This window comes from Salmo salar, chromosome 09 (assembly GCF_965601325.2).
Source record: "Salmo salar chromosome 09, fSalSal1, whole genome shotgun sequence".
In the NCBI taxonomy this organism is placed as follows: Eukaryota; Metazoa; Chordata; class Actinopteri; order Salmoniformes; family Salmonidae; genus Salmo; species Salmo salar.
The window spans coordinates 80,017,763-80,035,730 of record NC_138299.1 but is presented as its reverse complement, the minus strand read 5'-3'; the positions used below and the strand labels follow the sequence as shown (position 1 = coordinate 80,035,730).

Genomic DNA, 17,968 nt, shown 5'->3' with positions numbered 1-17,968 from the left:
CTGATGTCTCTCTGGAAGGCAACCTTTGCTCGAATTTCGTCTACCTTGTTGTCGAGAGACTGGACATCGGCTAGTAGTATACTCGGGAGCGGTGGGCAATGTGCATGTCTACGGAGCCTGACCAGGTGGCAGCTTCATCTGCCCCTTCTGCAGCGCCGTTGTTTTGGATTGACTACTGGAATTAGATCCGTTGTCCTGGGTGGTGGTCTGAACAGAAGATCCGCTTCGGGAAAGTATATTCCTGGTCGTAATGTTGGTAAGTTGACGTTGATCTTATATTCAATAGTTATTCCCAGCTGTATGTAATAAGACTTAAGATTTCCTGGGGTAACAATGTAAGAAATATTACATAAACAAACAAAATACTGCATAGTTTCCTAAGAACTCGAAATGAGGCGACCGTCTCTGTCGGCACCATCATGAAAATGTTGATTTATTTAACACTTTTTTGGTTACTACATGATTCCGTATGTGTAATTTCATAGTTTTGATTTCTGTTACTTGAACTCTGTTAAGCATTTAATTGGGCTGCAATCTGAGGTGCCTTTAACTCTAATGAACTTATCCTCTGCAGCAGTGGTAACTGTGGGTCTTTCTTTTCTGTGGCGGTCCTCATGAGAGCCAGTTTCATCATAGCGCTTGATGGTTTTTGCGACTGCACTTGAAGAAACTTTCAAAGTTCTTGAAGTTTCCCAGATTGACTGAACTTCATTGCTTAAAGTAATGATGGACTGTCGTTTCTCTTTGCTTATTTAAGCTGTTCTTGTCATAATATGAACTTGGTCTTTTACAAAATAGGGCTATCTTCTGTATACCACCCCTGCCTTGTCACAACACAACTGATTGGCACAAACGTATTAAGAAGGAAAGAAATTCCACAATTAACTTTTAACAATGCACACCTGAAATGCATTCCTGGTGTCTACCTCATGAAGCTGGTTGAGAGAATGCCAAGAGTGTGCAAAGTTGTCATCAAGGCAAAGAGTGGCTACTTTTGAAGAATCTCAAATATTAAATATATTTTGATTTGATTAACACTTTTTGGGTTTGTACATGATTCAGTATGTGTTATTTCATAGTTTTGATGTCTTCACTATTATTCTTCAATGTAGAAAGTAGTAAAAATAAAGAAAAACCCTTGAATGAGTAGGTGTGCCCAAACATTTGACTGGCAATGTATATTTTTTTGGCTACTGCTCTACGAAATAAATCTAAATCGACCGGTCGACTAAATTGGGTCAGCCCTATATTGATTACTGCATTGTTGGAAAAGAGTAAGCAGGAAAGACATTTCACTGTACTTGTGCACATGACAATAAAATGTTTAAACTTGAACTCCTCTACTTGAATCCATTCACATGATACACATCCTTTCGAGTGAAATCATCAGCTTCACATAATGGCTTCCTCTCACCCATCTCCCCGGCCCCTTCCTTCCTCTCATCAATCACTCAGGCTAATTAAATGAGGGTTATTTCAATAAAGCTACCATCTTCTACCATACTCCATTAGTTCTATTAACAGCCAGTGGTTCCTGGTTCGTCTATGCCCCGGCGTCGTCATCCATCTCTCATCTCCTGGTCTCACTTGACGAGAGGTGTCGGTTCTGCCTTAAATGAATCCATGTAACCTAGTTACTGGAGCTCAGCAGGGGAGAGACAATCAATTAATGAACAAAGGAGGTGGCTCACTGAGGCAGTGCTGATAGACTGAGGGACTATTACTAACACAGGAGCCCCTCGCAAAATATGTTTTCACTCATTTCATTTTTCATCTGATGGATGTATCCTTGTTCGGTTCTTTTCTTCTCAAGGTGAATCCAGAGGGAAGACAGAAGACCGTTACAGAAGGAGGCCGGTTTGCGTGTTAGTCTGCTACCTGTTGGGAGCCATTGGAGGACATTTGGCGGACATCTTGTTTTGGGAAGGTAAGAGCTCTGTCTCCTTAAGTACAGATCTAGTGTGAGCTTATTCACTCCAAAGCCAAACCTTAATCATAGGCAGGGAAATGCTTCTTCATCCCAAAGAAGCTTTTTCATCCCCAAGAGGCCCAGTCATTGTCAGAATCCCTGGAATAGAACTAATGCATTCTATACAGTACCAGTCAAAAGTTTGGACACACCTACTCATTCCAGGGTTTTTCTTTATTTTTACAATTTTTTGAATAATAGTGAAGACGTCAAAACTTTACAATAACTCAAATGGAATCATGTAGTAACCAAAAAAGTGTTAAACAAATCAAAATATATATTATATTTTAGATTCTTCAAAGTAGCCACCCTTTGCCTAGACCTCCACAAGTCTGGTTCATCCTTGGGAGCAATTTCCAAATGCCTGACGGTACCATGTTCATCTGTACAAACAATAGTACACAAATATAAACACCATGGGACCACGCAGCCACCATACCGTCATGTCTCCTAGAGATGAACGTACTTTGGTGGAAAAAGTGCAATCAATCGCAAAACAACAGCAAAGAACCATGTGAAGATGCTGGAGGAAACGGGTACAAAAGTATTTATATCCACAGTAAAACGAGTCCTATATCGACATAACCTGAAAGGCTGCTCAGCAAGGAAGAAGCCACTGCTCCAAAAACGCATGAAAAAGCCAGACTACTGTTTGCAACTGCATATGGGGACAAAGATCGTACTTTTTGGAGAAATGTCCTCTGGTCTGATGAAACAAAAATAGAACTGTTTGGCAATAATGACCATCATTATGTTTGCAGGAAAAAGTGGGAGTCTTGCAAGCCGAAGAACACCATCCCAACCGTGAAGCATGGGGGTGGCAGCATCATGTTGTGGGGGTGCTTTGCTGCAGGAGGGACTGGTGCACTTCACAAAATAGATGGCATCATGAGGAAAGGAACATTTTGTGGATATATTGAAGCAACAGCTCAAGACATCAGTCAGGAAGTTAAAGCTTGGTCGCAAATGGGTCTTTCAAATGGACAATGACCCCAAGCATACTTCCAAAGTTGTGGCAAAAGGGCTTAAGGACAACAAAGTCAAAGTATTGGAGTGGCCATCACAAAGCCCTGACCTCACTCCCATAGAAGATTTGTGGGCAGAACTGAAAAAGCATGTGTGAGCAAAGGAGGCTCAGTTACACCAGCTCTGTCAGGAGGAATGGGCCAGAATTCACCCAACTTATTGTGGGAAGCTTGTGGAAGGCCACCCAAAACGTTTGACCCAAGTTAAACAATTTAAAGGCAATGCTATCAAATACACTCAATTAGTATGTTAACTTCTGACCCACTGGGAATGGGATGAAAGAAATAAAAGCTGAAATAAATCATTCTCTCTACTATTATTCTGACATTTCACATTCTTAAAATAAAGTGGTTATCCTAACTGACCTAAGACAGGGATTTTTTACTAGGATTAAATGTCAGGAATTGTGAAAAACTGAGTTTAAATGTATTTGGCTAAGGTGTATGTAAACTTCTGACTTGAACTGTAATTGACAAACAAAGCATTTGTGTTTAGTGAGTCTCCAGATCAGAGGCAGTAGATGACCAGGGATGTTCTCTTGACAAGTGCGTGAATTGGACCATTTAAAAAAAAAAAATTGACATAATGTTGCCGCTACCGGCTCTTATGACCGAAAATAACTTCTAGACATCAGGACTGCGATTACTCACCACGGACTAGCAGAATCCTTTTTCTTCTTTCACGGTTCTGACGAGCCCGAGGCGGAGGATAAATGGCTCCCTCCGGAACAGGCCCCGACCCCAGTGATCTGCGTGAGGAGGAGGCGGAGAAAGAGAGGCCGGAGGGCGGGCTGCCTTCTCAGGAGTAGGAGGCGATCGAATAAACCCCCACTCACCTCAATTCTGCTCGCAAACATGCAATCTTTGGACAATAAAATGGATGAGTTTTTGGAAGATTACACTACCACCGGGACATTAAAAACTGTAACATCTTATGTTTCACGGAGTCGTGGCTGAACGATGACAATATCAACATACAGTTGGCTGGCTATACGATGTAACCGCAGGATAGAACAGCAGCGTCTGGTAAGAGAAGGGGCAGCGGTCTATGTATTTTTGTAAACAGCAGCTGGTGCGCAATATCTAAGGAAGTCTTGAGCCATTGCTCGCCTGAGGTAGAGTTTCTCATGATAAGCTGCAGACCACATTACCTACCGAGAGAGATTTCATCTATATTCTTTGTAGCTGTTTACATACCAACACAGTCAGAGGCTGGCACCAAGATAGTGAATGAGCTGTATTCCACCATAAGCAAACAAGAAAATGCTCACCCAGAGGCGGCTCTCCTAGTAGCCGGGGACTTTAATGCAAGGAAACTTAAATCAGTTTTACCTAATTTCTATCAACAGGTTAAATGTGCAACCAGAGGGAAAAGAACTCTGGACCACCTGTACTCCACACACAGAGATGCATACAAAGCTCTCCCTCGCCCTCCATTTGGCAAATCTGACCATAATTCTGTCCTCCTGATTCCTGCTTAAAAGCAAAAATTAAAGCAGGAAGCACCAGTGACTAGATCAATAAAAAAGTGGTTAGATGAAACAGATTCTAAGCTACACAACTGCTTTGCTAGCACAGACTGGAATATGTTCCGGGATTACTCCAATGGCATTGAAGAGTATACCACATCTGTCATTGGCTTCATCAATAAGCGCATCGATGACGTCGTCCCCACAGTGACCGTACGAACATACCAGAACCATGGATTACAGGCAGTTTCCGCACTGAACTAAAGGCTAGAGCTGCCGCTTTCAAGGAGCGGGACTCTAACCTGGAAGCTTATAAGAAATCCCGCTATGCCCTCCGATGAACCATCAAACAGGCAATGCGTCAATACAGGACTTAGATTGAGTCGTCCTACACCGGCTCTGAAGCTCGTCAGATGTGGCAGGGCCTGCAAACTATTACAGACGACAAAGGGAAGCACAGCCGAGAGCTGCCCAGTGACATGAGCCTACCGGACGAGTTAAACTACTACAATGCTCGCTTCGAGAAAAATAACACTGAAACATGCATGAGAGTACCAGCTGAACCGGAAGACTGTGATCAGGCTCTCCGCAGCCGATGTGAGTAAGACCTTTAGACAGGTCAACATTCACAAAGCCACAGGGCCAGACGGATTACCAGGACGTGTACTGCGAGCATGCGCTGACCAACTAGCAAGTGTCTTCACTGACATTTTCAACCTCTCCCTGTCCGAGTCTGTAATACTAACATGTATTAAGCAGACCACCATAGTGCCTGTGCCCAAGAACAATAAGGTAACCTGCCTAAATGACTACCAACCCGTAGCACTCACGTCTGTAGCCATGAAGTGCTTTGAAAGGCTGGTCATGGCAGACATCAACACCCTCATCCCCAAAAAACCCTAGACCCACTCCAGTTTGCGTACCACCCCAACAGATCCACAGATGATGCAGTCTCTATTGCGCTCCACACTGCCCTTACCCACCTGGACAAAAGGAACACCTATGTGAGAATGCTATTCACTGACTACAGCTCAGCGTTCAACACCACAGTGCCCTCAAAGCTCATCAATAAGCTAAGGACCCTGGGACTAAACACCTCCCTCTGAAACTGGATCCTGGACTTCCTGACGGGCCGCCCCCAGGTGGTAAGGGTAGGTAACAACACATCCCACGCTGATCCTCAACACAGGGGCCCCTCAGGGGTGTGTGCTCAGCCCCCTCCTGTCCTCCCTGTTCACTTATGACTGCACGGCCAAGCACGACTCCAACACCATCATTAAATTTCCCGATGACACAACAGTGGTAGGCCTGATCACTGACAACAACGAGACAGTCTATAGGGAGGAGGTCAGAGACCTGGCCGTGTGGTGCCAGGACAACAACCTCTCCCTCAATGTGATCAAGACAAAGGAGATGATTGTGGACTACAGGAAAAAGAGGACCTAGCACGCCCCCATTCTCATCGACGGGGCTGCAGTGGAGCAGGTTGAGAACTTAAAGTTCCTTGGTGTCCACATCACCAACACACTAACATGGTCCAAGCACACCATGACAGTCATGAAGCGGGCATGACAAAACCTATTCCCCCTCAGGAGACTGAAAAGATTTGGCATGGGTCCTCAGATCCTCAAAAGGTTTAACAGCTGCACCACCGAGAGCATCCTGACTGGTTGCATCACTGCCTGGTTTGGCAACTGCTCGGCCTCTGACCGCAAGGCACTACAGATAGTAGTACGAACGGTCCAGTACATTACTGGGGCCAAGCTTCCTGCCATCCAGGACCTCTATACCAGGCGGTGTCAGAGGAAGGCCCTAAAAATTGTCCAAGACTCGAACCACCCTAGTCATAGACTGTTCTTTCTGCTGCCACACTGCAAGCGGTACTGGAGCACCAAGTCTAGGTCCAAGAGGCTTCAAAACAGCTTCTAGCCCCAAGCCGTAAGACTCCTGAATGTCTAGTCAAATGGCTACCCAGACTATTCACTTTGCACCCACCCCCCTCTCCACACCACTGCCACTCTCTGTTGTCATCTGTGCATAGTCACTTTAATTAACTCTACCTACATGTACATACTACCTCAATTAACTGGTGCCCCAGCACATTGTCCCGGCACCCCCCTGTCTATATTGTTATTTTTTTACAGCTCCTCTTTTATTACTAGTTACTTTTATCTCTTATTCTTATCCGTATTTTTTTAAACTGCACTGTAGGTTAGGGGCTCGTAAGTAAGCATTTCACTGTTGTATTTGGCGCATGTGACTAATATTTTTGATTTTATATTCCTGTCCTGCTAAGCATTCAAAATGTATCGAGTACTGTTAGTTGTCAGGGAAAATGTATTGAGTAAAAAGTACAGTATTTCCTTTAGGAATGTAGTGAAGTAAGAGTAAAAGTTGTCAAAAATAAAAATAGTAAAGTACAGATACCAAAAATATGACATAAGTAGTACTTTAAAGTATTTTTACTTACACCACTGCTCAATTGAGATAATTTCCACACTGCCACGTAGGGCTGCACGATATGGGCAAATAATCTAGGACTTATTTTTAACCAAATGTTGCAGTTGCGATTTGACTTGCTAATTAGAGCGAAACTGTTGGAATCATGGAAATATAATGACTATTCTAATTCTATAATTAGAATATAATAGTGTGCACTTTGACTACATTGTTGTTTGAGATGACAACAAATTAAAATGCCAGGGAGGAGTTATTGTGACAGGGTAGGAACTAAAGTGTTGATAAGTGTTTCCTAGTGGACCCTATAAGCTTTTGCTACATTGCATGTTTTCTCTTAGCTACTTCATGTAGCAAACATATTCTAGCTTTGCGTATTCCTCTTTGATTTTGAAGATACTGTTGCACAAACAACATGCTGATTCAGGTCTACACCATCACTGGTATTATCCGGCTGTATTAGCTAGCTACGTTTGCTTTTACTCAGTACATTTATTAGCGGCTAACAATTAGCATCTCACAAGATTAAGGGCAACTTGCTAAGAAAAGACAAACTAGCTGTTTGCTGATATAACACAAACTAATAGTGTCATTATAGAACACCTAGTGGATTTATATTAAGAAGCAAAGTGAAAACAGCATTGTTGTCATGAACATTGTTGCATGTGCTGCATTGACCATGCAGACTGAACGCAAGTGTCTGGTGGTTGAGGAACATCAAATGCGCTCCTTGAGTGATAGGCGTGGCTAGGTCACTGTGGAAAGTGTCGCGGAGAGAAAGAGCGGAGAGAGATGACTCAAGTAGCGAAGTAAACTATAAAAATTTACATTACACATGGCGTATCACATTTAACAAACCAAACATTCAAAGACCAGTATAGAAGGTGAAGTAAAAACCGAAAGCGGTCCCTGCATCAATAACGGCATATCATAAAATATAAAAGATGCCCGAGCTAAGGATGATGTTAAAGAGTTTAAGTATAGTCAATTGGAATTTGTGGTCTGTATATTTTATCATTTCATTTCATTGAGGATAACATCAACACCACAGGCCCTTTTGGGTTGGAGGGTTTGTATTTTGTCCTGAAGTTCATTCAATGTAATTGGAGAATCCAGTGGGTTCTGGTGGTGTTTTAATAGTTGATTTTATGATTTGTATTTGATCATGTATATGTTTTGCTGTTTGTTCTTTGTTTTTGGGCCAAAAAGATTAGAGAAGTGGTTTACCCATACATTTCCATTTTGTATAGATAACTCTTTGTGTTGTTTGTTTGGTGTTTTCCCATTTTAGAGTCTATGGATTTTTTATTACATTGAGTTGATTTCTGACGTTCTGTTCCTTCTTTTTCCATAGTGTATTTCTGTATTGTTTTAGTGATTCACCATAGTGAAGGCGTAGGCTCAGGTTTTATGGCTTAGAGATATTGGTGTACCTACCGTAGGAGTCCCCTCGAAGCCTACCATTGACTATGTAAATACCCAGCGTACGACGCAGAAGTTGTGACCTGTTTTTGTTGGCTATGTTGTCGTAGTTGTGCCTAGGGGGCATATGGGGGAGGGAATGCTGTCACCTCCAGGTAGGTGTTTGTCCCCCTGTGTGCTGAGGGTGTCAGGTTCTTGTCCAGTTCTGGCATTTAGGTCACCACAGACTAGTACATGTCCCTGGGCATGGAAATTTATTGATTTCCCCCTCCAGGATGGAGAAGCTGTCTTCATTAAAGTGGGGGGATATAGGTAGCACACAGGAAGACAATTTTCTCTTTTGAGATAATTTCCTTTTGAATTTCATGTTAAATGTTCCTGTTTTGATTAATTTAACCTGTCTAGGAACCTGGGACGCTTGCGTCCCACCCTAGTCAACAGCCAGTGGAATTGCGTCGTGCGAAATACAAATACCTCATAAATGCTATAACTTCAATTTCTCAAACATATGACTATTTTACACCATTTTATAGATACACCTCTCCTGAATCGAACCACGTTGTCCGATTTCAAAAAGGCTTTACAGCAAAAGCAAAACATTAGATTATGTTAGGAGAGTACCCAGCCAAAAAAAATCACACTGCCATTTTCAAAGCAACTAGCATGCATCACAAATACCCAAAACACAGCTAAATGCAGCACTAACCTTTGACAATCTTCATCAGATGACACTCCTAGGACATCATGTTACACAATACATGCATTCTTTTGTTCGATAAAGTTCATATTTATATATAAAAACAGCATTTTACATCGGCGCGTGATGTTCAGAAAATATTTTCCCTCAAATGCTTCCGGTGAATTAGCACTACAATTTACAAAATTACTATTCGAAAACATTGTTAAAATGTAATATTGTCATTCAAAGAATTATAGATTAACATCTCGTGAATGCAACCGCATTGCCAGATTTAAAAATAGCTTTACTGGGAAATCACACTTTGCAATAAACGGGGTGGTATGCTCAGAAAAATGGGCTAGGTGATACAGATTAGCGCCATCTTGGAACCATCTAAAATCAAATATACTATTGTAAATATTCCCTTACCTTTGATTATCTTCATCAGAAGGCACTTCCAGGAATCCCAGGTCCACAACAAATGTAGTTTTGTTCGAAAAAGTTAATAATTTATGTCCCAATAGCTCCTTCTTGTTAGCGCGTTCCGAAGGCTACTCATAATGTACTGTAGCGCGCGGGACTTGTCGCCACGAAAGAGCAAAAAATATATATTTATGTTCGTTCAAACATGTCAAACGTTGTATAACATAAATCTTTAGGGCCTTTTTCAACCAGAGCTTCAATAATATTCAAGGCGGACGATTGCATTGTCTTACTAAACGTTTCGGAATGAGAGGCTACCCATGGGCGCCCGCGTCATAGTAGTAATGGCCCTCCCCCTGTGACCAAATTTCCAAGCCTCTCTTTCGGTCAGTTTCTACCATAGAAGACTCAAACCACTTTGTAAAGACTGTTGACATCTAGTGGAAGCCTTAGGAAGTGCTAAATGAATCCTAACTCACGGTGTGTTTCATAGGAAAAGTGTTGAAGGTGATTCCACAAATCAGATTTCCACTTCCTGCATGGAATCTTCTCAGGTTTTGGCCTGCCATATGAGTTCTGTTATACTCACAGACACCATTCAAACAGTTTTAGAAACTTTAGAGTGTTTTCTATCCAAATCTACTAATTATATGCATATTCTAGTTACTGGGCAGGAGGAGTAACCAGATTAAATCGGGTATGTTTTTTATCCGGCCGTGCAAATACTGCCCCCTATCCCCAACAGGTTTAATAGAGTGAGTTAGGTCTGCTCTATACCAAACGCACTGTGTCCCATCCCTGTTTCACACCTGGTAGTTTGGTGGATGGGACTACCAGCTCCCTGTAACCTAGAGGGCAACCAGTGGGTCCATCTCCTCTATACCATGTTTATTGTAGGATGACAATGTCTGTATTTCTGATTTATTTGGTGAAGTTCAGGTTACTACTCTTTAGGCCTTTCTCTCTCTCTGTCTGTGAGTGTCTTTCTCTCGGTCTCCCTCTCTCTCTGTCTCTCTCTCTTTCTCTGTCTCTCGCGCTCTCTCTCTCTCTCTCTCTCTCTCTCTGTTGTAAGGGCCTGTTGAATAATGAAGACCCACTGGGTCCAGAGCACCAGTTAACCCTTTGATCTCAGATCATACGGTGAGCAATTTGGACACGTCATGAATGACAGCTTGACATTGGGAAACCTAGCCTAAGGGCATCTTTCTCCCCTCTCCCTGTATGTACCCACACTACATCCTGTTTCATTGGTGGGGTTTTGAACCAACAGGAAGTTGCTCTAGTGCCCTAGCCTTTGTTATCTTAACGTTGATGTATTATTAAAGACTTTGAAAAGGCAGCGTTTAATTATTGATTTGGGTGCAAGGCGTGTCATTACATTCTCAAACCTTATTCTTTTCTCCTATTTTTGTTTGGTCCGGACTACATTTTTAGCAGTTATTGTTTGTTCTGCTTGTCAGACCTGGCATTTATATTTAGTTTTATTATGAACGGCAGAGGCCATTCTAAAAAAAATATGTACGTACAGATCTTTTTATTTTACCTTTATTTAACTAGGCAAGTCAGTTAAGAACAAATTCTTATTTACAATGATGGCCTAGGAACAGTGGGTTAACAACCTTGTTCAAGGGCAGAACTACAGATTTTTACCTTGTCAGCTCGGGGATTTGATCTAGCAACCTTTCGGTTACTGGCCCAACGCTCTAACCACTAGGCTACCTGCACCCCATACAGTGCATTCAGAAAGTATTCAGACACCTTGACTTTTTCCACATTTTGATACGTTACAGCCTTATTCTGAAATGGATTCAATTGTTTTTCCCCCTCATCAATCTACACACAATGCCCCATAATGAGAAAGCATAAAGGTTTTTAGAAATTTTTGCAAATGTATAAATAAATAAAATATGGCAATATCACATTTACGTAAGCATTCGGACCCTTTTATTTAGTACTTTGTTGAAGCGCCTTTGGCAGCGATTACAGCTTCCAGTCTTCTTGGGTATGACGCTACAAGCTTGGCACACCTGTATTTGGGGAATTTCTCCCATTCTTCTCTGCAGATCCTCTCAAGCTCTGTCAAATTGGATGGGGAGCATCGCTGCACAGCTATTTTCAGGTCTTTCCAGAGATGATCAATCGGGTTCATGTCCGGGCTCTGGCTGGGCCACTCAAGGACATTCAAAGACTTGTCCTGAAGCCACTCCTGCATTGTCTTGGCTGTGTGCTTAGGGTCGTTGTTCTGTTGGAAGGTGAACCTTCGCTCCAGTCCGAGGTCCTGAGCAATATGGAGCAGGTTTTAATTAAGAATCTGTCTGTACTTTGCTCTGTTAATATTTGCCTCGATGCTGACTAGTCTCCCATTCTCTGCCGCTGAAAAATATCCCACAGCATGATGCTGCCACCACCATGCTTCACTGTAGGGATGGTGCCAGGTTTCCTCCAGACGTGATGCCTGGCATGGTCTGAGAGTCTTTAGGTGCCTTTTGGCAAACTCCAGGCAGGCTGTCATATACCTTTTACTGAGGAGTGGCTGTCATGTGCCTTTTACTGAGGAATGGCTTCCGTCTGGCCACTCTACCATAAAGCCTGATTGGTGGAGTGCTGCTGAGATGGTTGACCTTCTGGAAGGTTCTCCAATTTCCACAGAGGAACTCTAGATCTCTGTGACCATCGGGTTCTTGGTCACCTCCCTAACCAAGGCATATCTACCCCGATTGCTCAGTTTGGCCAGGCAGCCAGCTCTAGGAAGAGTCTTGGTGGTTCCAAACATCTTCTTTTTTTTAACCTTTTACACCTTTTTCTCCCCAATTTCATGGTATCCAATTGGTAGTTAGTCTTGTCTCATCGCTGCAACTCACACACAAACTTGGGAGAGGTGAAGGTCGAGAGCCACGTGTCCTCCGAAACACGACCCAACCAAGCCACACTGCTTTTTGACACAATGCCTGCTTAACCAGGAAGCCAGCCACACCAATGTGTCGGAGGACCACCATACACATGGCACCCGGCCCGCCACAGGAGTCACTAGAGCACGATGGGACAAGGACATCCCTGCCGGCCAAACCCTCCCCTTACCCGGACGACGCTGGGCCAATTGTGCGCCGCCCGTTGGTCTCCCGGTCGCGGCCGGCTGCGACAGAGCCTGGACTCAAACCAGGATCTCTAGTGGCACAGCTAGCAACTGCGATGCAGTGCCTTAGACCACTGCTCCACTCCCGGTTCCAAACTTCTTGCATTTTAAGAATGATGGAGGCCACTGTTTTCTTGGGGACCTTCATTGCTGCAGAAATGTTTTGGGACGCTTGCCCAGATCTGTGCCTAGACTCAATCCTGTCTCAGAGCTCTACGGACAATTCCTTCGACCTTATGCCTTGGTTTTTGCTCTGACATGCACTGTCAACTGTGGGACCTTATATAGACAGGTGTACGCCTTTTTGAAAAAAGATTTAAGGACTATTAAAGGACTATGCCAGTTCTGGACTTTTTCTGGATCTATGTCAAGTAATGCAAGGGGAAGAAATGGCACAGCAGCCATTTTGGGAGGGGGTGTGGATGACCACACACCATAGCAGTCATCATACTAGGAACAGTGGGATGTTTAAGGGGTGGATCAGCTGAATATTGCGGAAAGATTGTTGCTTCCATCAATGTAATTGTCTGCATCATTTCCAATCCCCCATTTATTTTTGGGTGTAAATATATATATCCATATACATACATACCTATATAGATATACATACTTTTTTTTAATATACCTTTATTATTCCCCGCAAACCCTACCACCCTTCTCCCAATTGGAGTAAACTAATAAACAATAACACTTAGGCTTCTACCTTCAGTATATTCATCTTATACACATTTTGCAGACACAATCTATTTTACAATAGTTATATTGTGTTTGTTTTTAGTCCTTCCTCTACTTCTGATGTCCATCCAGTTTGATTTCTATTTGTAACTCTGCTATTTCGCTAAATTTCTGAACCTATATACATTTTACAGACCCCGCATGTTTTACATTGATTATCTTGTTGTTAGTCCCACCCTTCAGCTCAATTCAACCCCTCCCATCTATCTCTCAACACCATCCATTTTGGATTTCTATTTGCCATATATTTTTCAATTGTGCTGTGATGCTTGACAAAAGTACTGAACCTTTCTATTCTCATAGCTTCTACAGATTGTAAATTAAAAATGAATATTTTTGCTAAAATAATTATTATATTATTGATTGACTGACTATGGCTTTTCAAATCACCCAGTATTGCTATCTGCAGCGTTAGTTTTAGGCAAATGTTGCAATTCTTCAGCCATTCCTGGATGAGCTACATATGGACTATACCAAAATAAATGATCTAATGACTCTGCCTCCTCACAGCAGAATCTGCAGAGCTGGGAAGATTGTATCCCCCATATATATATAACATTCTATTGGTTGCAAGAAGTTTGTATAGTAATTTAAATTGTAAAATTTGAAGTTTTGAATCTGGCGTTGTTTTGCATATCAATTCATAAACCATGTGCCATGGAATGGGTACATTGAAAATCTCTTCCCTTCTATTTTGCAATTTATTTTGCAACTGACAGCTGTCAGTTTTTTGGTCCTTAAATTAAATTGGTTGTGTTGTTTTTATTTATCACACTTTTCTTTAACCATTTATGTTCTTTAATACAGGGCCGACATACAAGTTCCTTACTTTTTACCCCTTCTACTTGCCTCTTCCATTTTTGTAGTAATGCTGCAATTAGTTGGTTGTAATTTTGGGTAGAGCAGACATTTCCATATGTCTGTGTTAGCTGCATGTGTGAAATAACTCCACCAGTCCTATTTATGATATTATTCACAAAAATTATACCCTTTTTAAACATTTCTTTGACAAATATTTTTTTTTTTGTTATCAATTAGTATATTTGAGTTTAACCACAGTGTGCACCTTTCTAAATAATTTCCAATCAATTGAATTTACCATAGGTGGACTCCAATCAAGTTGATCAATGGAAACAGGATGAACCTGAGCTCAATTTCGAGTCTCATAGCAAAGGGTCTGAATACTTATGTAAATAAGGTATTTCTGTTTTTTTATTTTTAATACAGTTGCAAAAATGTCTCTCAACCTGTTTTCACTTTGTCATTATGGGGTATTGTGTGTAGATTGATGAGGAAATTGTTTTATTTATTCCATTTTAGAATAAGTCTGTAATGTAAAAATGTGGAAAAAGGGAAGGGTTCTGAATACTTTCCGATATATATAATTATTGTTGTTTTCTATAGCTTTTTTTTTTTAAACAAAAAACATGAACAAAATCAGTAGACAACACATTATGCCCTTTCCATGACTTGAATGCAGGTGAAAGCTATGATCCCTTATTGATGTCCTTGTTAAATCCACTTCTATCAGTGTAGATGAAGGGGGGGAGACCAGTTAAAGAAGGCTTTTTAAGCCTTGAGACAAATGAGACATTTATGTGTGCCATTCAGGGAGCTCCCGAGTGGCGCAGCGGTCTAAGGCACTGCATCTCAGTGCTTGAGGCGTCACTACAGACACCGGCCGTGATTGAGAGTCCCATAGGGCAGAGCAGAATTGGCTCAGCGTCGTCCGGGTTTGGCCGGTGTAGGCCGTCATTGTAAATAACAATTTGTTCTTAACTGGCTTGCCTAGTTCAATAGGTTAAAGGTTAAATAAATAATAGATTGAATAAATATTAGGTTAAATAGGTTAAAGGTTAAATAGGTTAAAGGATAAATTAAAAAAAGTGAAACATTTAGAGGGTGAATGGGCAAGACAAAATATTAGAGTGCCTTTGAACGGGGTATGGCACTAGATGCTTGGCGCACTGGTTTGAATGTGTCAAGAACTGCAACGCTGCTGGGTTTTTCACACTCAACAGTTTCCCGTGTGTATCAAGAATGGTCCACGACCCAAAGTACATCCAGCCAACTTGACACAACTGTGGGAAGCATTGGGGTCAACATGGGCCAGCATCCCTGTGGAACGCTTTCGACACCTTGTAGAGTCCATACCCCGACAAATTGAGCCTGTTCTGAGGACAAAAGGGGGATGCAACTCAATATTAGGAAGGTGTTCCTAATGTTTTGAACACTCAATGGCTTATTTAAAAAAAAAAAAAAAAAATTAAGTGGGTAGATACGCTTTAATATTGAAGATATATTGTGGCATCCATCAATGTAATTGCACTATTACCAATCCCCTATATATATATATATATATAATCTAAAAAGAAGAAAAAGATGATAAATATATATATTACACACCATGATCTTAACATGGCCATTATCTTAACATGTCTTATTCGGTAAGAAACATGAACATTCAGTAATATTAGATATAATCTTGGGTCATTACAGTAAGTCAACTCTTACGTCTGTATCAATTAATCAATCAGGCAATACACAACCCAATCACCCAATGTTAGGCAGACTGCTGGGTCTTATTAAGCCTTTTTAATCAATATGCAGTTCCTTTCTTCTAAGGTGCTAGTCGTTAGCTTTAGAGACCCAGCTCCACAGGCCCAGAGACCAGGATGTATTGATCCCCTGTTCTGATTGGAAGCTTCCCATCAGGAGTGGGGCAAGATGGGGGAGGTGGTAGTCAGGGTCACAGACTGGCTCTTACAGGGTTGACCATCTCTCTCTCCCGCTCTCTCGCTCTCTTTCTCTTTCTTTCTCACTTTCTCTCTATTTCTCTCTCTTTCTCTTCCTCGCTCTCTTTCTCTCTCTTTCTCTATTTCTCTCTCGTTCTCTCTTTCCCTTCCTCGCTCTCTTTCTCTCTCTTTCTCTATTTCTGTCTCTTTCTCTCTTTCTTTCTTTCTCTCTTTCTCGCTCTTTCTTTCTCTCTTTCTCGCTCTTTCTTTCTCTCTTTCTCGCTCACTCTCTTTCTCTCTTCTCGCTCTCTTTCTCTTCCTCGCTCTCTTTCTTTCTTTCTTTCTTTCTTTCTTTCTTTCTTTCTTTCTTTCTTTCTTTCTTTCTTTCTTTCTTTCTTTCTTTCTTTCTTTCTTTCTTTCTTTCTTTCTTTCTTTCTTTCTTTCTTTCTTTCTTCTTCTTTCTTTCTTTCTTTCTTTCTTTCTTTCCCCCATTCTGTTCTTTTACCACAGCTGTCGCAGGCAGCAGGAGAGAACATGGCGGTGCGTGTGTCTGTGTGTGGCGAAACAAATGGGAAATGTGTTACATTGGGTTTACGGTGACCATTTGTGGTTGAACTGGCGTTGGCAGGTGGTGGCATGTCACGTATGTAATGCCAGAGACCGGTTTCACATTTGACACAGCCAACACACCGCTCTGCTTGTGTGTGTGTGTGTGTGTGTGTGTGTGTGTGTGTGTGTGTGTGTGATTTGTTGCCCATAACTCCCCCTCCTTCGTATACACTCATCCACACACCATTAAACTGTCAAACGGTGTGAATGCGCTGCTGCACACTGGAACTTAATCCAGAACTGTGACAGTCAGGCTTCCCCAGAACTGACGGCGAGAATCAGTGAGCCACACACACACCCATCCACCCAAAGACAAGCTGATATATAGTTTGAATTTCAAAAGCGTTCTGTTCCAGTCACACACACACCAGGCAGACAACAACGTAGCCTGTCCCTGACTGCCTGCATCTCTCAGCTCCACTACTGTGAGACGGGAGGAGGAGACAGGAGGAGGAGACAGGAGGAGGAGACAGGAGGAGGAGAAGAGATTCATATTTAGAGTGTTTAATAGTCACATATACAGGGTTGCAGGTGTGATGGCAGGGTACAGTGTTTAATAGTCACATGTACAGGGTTGCAGGTGTGATGGCAGGGTACAGTGTTTAATAGTCACATGTACAGGGTTGCAGGTGTGATGGCAGGGTACAGTGTTTAATAGTCACATGTACAGGGTTGCAGGTGTGATGGCAGGGTACAGTGTTTAATAGCCACATGTACAGGGTTGCAGGTGTGATGGCAGGGTACAGTGTTTAATAGTCACATGTACAGGGTTGCCGGTTTGATGGCAGGGTACAGTGTTTAATAGTCACATGTACAGGGTTGCCGGTTTGATGGCAGGGTACAGTGTTTAATAGTCACATGTACAGGGTTGCCGGTTTGATGGCAGGGTACAGTGAAAATCTTAGGCTCTGAGCCCGAACATGCAGAACTAAGTGAAATAAAATAATGAAAATGGTAATGAAAAGCAACAATGTAACTAGAAATAGCACTATATACATTGTCACAACTGTAGCAGTGATGAATAAATAAATGTCCAATGGGGTGGAGGCAGAGTAAAGTCTGTTGAGGGGGTGAGTGGGGAAATTACCATAAGGGGAGAAGCATGGGGGGGGCAGGAGAAAGAATGTCCATCGTGGGAGCCGCAGGTAAGTTACCGTTGAAGGTGTGGGTAAGGGCAGTGTGCAGTGCAATGGCGATTGCGTCGTCCGTGGATCTGTCAGGGCGGTAGGCGAATTGGAGAGGGAGGGAGGAGGTGATATGGCCTTTTGACTTTCAAAGCACTTCATGATAACAGGAGTGCTACAGGTCAGTA

At 42.2% G+C, this 17,968-nt stretch overlaps 1 protein-coding gene across 1 annotated transcript in view; it reads left to right on the top strand.

The window, feature by feature from the left end:
* The window catches only part of LOC106611870 (bifunctional heparan sulfate N-deacetylase/N-sulfotransferase 1), a 93,242-nt gene that overhangs the window by 40,807 nt on the left and 34,467 nt on the right, over positions 1 to 17,968 (top strand). The window contains exon 2 of the mRNA XM_014212488.3: positions 1,814 to 1,927. The gene's annotated coding sequence lies outside the window, so the exon portion shown is untranslated. The remainder of the gene's footprint in view (positions 1 to 1,813; positions 1,928 to 17,968) is intronic.